Source organism: Apis dorsata, unplaced genomic scaffold (genome assembly GCF_000469605.1).
Source record: "Apis dorsata unplaced genomic scaffold, Apis dorsata 1.3 scaffold_502, whole genome shotgun sequence".
NCBI classification, from domain to species: Eukaryota; Metazoa; Arthropoda; class Insecta; order Hymenoptera; family Apidae; genus Apis; species Apis dorsata.
The window spans coordinates 428,812-431,670 of record NW_006263732.1 but is presented as its reverse complement, the minus strand read 5'-3'; positions in this window follow the sequence as shown (position 1 = coordinate 431,670).

Below are 2,859 nucleotides of genomic sequence, written 5' to 3'. Positions count from 1 at the left end.
CCGCGAGGCACCGCGAGAAGCTCGACAACACCGGGTCCTCGAGGGGAGTACCCCCGAAATCGCCGGCTACTTCGCCCCACACGAGCTTCTTCCATTTGATACCGCAGAGGTCCGTCTACCAATGAAATGATAATAAAATCATCTGTTAGTTATCTTTACAATTTTAACTAGTTTTTTTGTATATAAAATTTATCTTATATATCTCATTACAGATTATTTTGATTATATTCGATTTTTTAAATTGATTTTATGAATTTTTTTGAATATATTTGTTTGCAATAACAATAATGAAAGTTATATTCAATATAAATTGAATAAGATGTTTTAATTATAAATTTTAATAAAAAAAGAATGCATGAGATGAATATCATAAGTGTTTTCATATTGTATCAATCAATGTTATGTCCATCATTATACATCAAATTATACTGTTATTTATTGATGAAGTGAATATATTTGCTAATTAAAAAATTAAAATTATTAATTTATTAAAATATAATCTAATTACGAAAAAGAAATATCTTTTTTTTATTATGTCGAATATTGAACAAAAATGGATTTATTGACATTTTTATATCATTAATTGTTTTATATTGAATATTATATTTATATTTTATAATGAAATTTATTAAATCAAATAAATATTTATAGTGAAAAATATATTTTAAATTAATATTTTTGATTATAAATTAGAATAATTAAAATATTGTTATCATTAGATACATATTAACAATTATTATTTATGTATTAACAATAATTAAATATGTAATTCATATGAATAATATGACACTTGCGCAAACTTCCCCAATTAGCGAAGATAAATTAGAGATTATAGGGAATATATCGGAACATTGGTTGACTGTTGAGAAAGGTCGGTCCTTGAACTTTCGCCGCATTCTATTTCCATTTGTCACGCAACGTAACAAATCGTTGATTTAACCGTGAACAATAAGATTCTCCTTTAATGTACACATATAAGTACATATCGAATATGAATTTAAAAATATATTGCAAATATAACAAATAATAATAATGAAATTATATCAAAATCATCTATTAAAGGATATTAGATAAAAAATGAAAAACGATGAATAAAGCATAAATATTTACATAAATATTCACAGTCAAATGTATAACTTATATTAAGTTTGTATTAAATTTTCCGAAAATATTAATGAACTTGTATTGTCTGATAGGAATAAAAAAAATGATAAATAATACATTAGTTAACATTTAATTATATTTAAGATCGATATTTAAAATAAAATGTCTTATCATTGATAATCAGAGTTCATTCACCCTAATCCGATAACTAATATACCTGATTCATACATTTTTTATTGACTTACATGTATATGATTAGTTAATGTTTTTATAAATTACTGATATTCAATTTACACAGTTAATATACAATTATATACATTTACATTAAATATATTATTATAATTGGCGCATGCGTGGCGCGTATTTATAAATTAATTACATTCAATAATACAACAACAAAAATAATTATATAAGTATTTTACATATAAAATTATTTTATATTGAAACAATTTTATATATTATATAATTTCATTTATATTTAAAATTTATTATAATTTAAATATATTAAATATATTGTAAGTAACATTTTCTTTTTATTTCAAGCATTAGAAATTATTAAATGGATTAATATTATTATAATTGTTAAAATACACAATTAACATATTTAAAAGAATACAATTTATAAATCTTTTATATATTTTATTAATTATTATTTAAAAGTCTTAATTGGATATTATGTTTTGATAAAATTTAATTTATTTAAAAATTTTAGATTGTTTTAGATTGTTATTATTTATTTAGTAATTATGTGTCATCATTTTTGATATATCAACACAAAACGAAAAAGAATTTCTTACAAAATCTTCTCATTACTTAGTACAATGTATCTATATAAATCGTGACGATCGTAAACATATCTTTTTATCGTGGCGCCACAACGAACTGATAAAGGCACGCGCAGTCGCAAGCAGGTCGCGCGCTTCTCAACCAATCAAATGCGCGCCTTTTCTTACGTCACATTGTCAGCTGACATAATCGGAATAATTCAAATAAGAGGAAACTTATTTTAAATAAGATAAGATATTTTAATAAGATATAAATTTAATAATTGTTTTAATTATTTCTCATTAATACTGTGTATTAGTTTTATAAAAATTAGTTTTTATTTTATATTTAAAATTGTAAATTTTTTTATTATATATATATAAATCAAACATAATTTCACAAATACTAATTAAAAAATTTATGGATATTAATAATTTAGATTTCTTGAATAAATATAGTTATATACGTATATGATATTAAACATATAAGAGATGTATGTTTATAATTGTAAATGAAGGAATAATACATCAAATATTAAAAAAATTATTCTTATGAAATATGTTAAAAAAAATAATCAACTTTTTCATTTTAATAATAGTATTAATATCTTGCATTGACATTTATTTTTTATCGATGTATAGTATTAAATTAATTTTAATATTAATTTAAATACTTTAATATATTTTATAACAACATAAATATAATAACGATATAAATGATATTTCCTTATAATAGATATAATTCTATTATGTTTTAAAGAAAAAATATTAAAAAAAGATCGATTGGGAAATTAAGAGCGCGCAGTGGCGCCTATCGTGTCGACGCAACGAAATAATCGGTAAGCAAAGGTGCCCATCGTAACGTTACGGGGCTGTCAAGCTTACTGATCAATACAAGCAAGGCGACGTGCAAGGCCGCCCGCGTGGATTCAACTCGCGAGTCTGCCACATTCCCTCGTTCCATTCTGCCATACGCGCCTCTATTCGTATT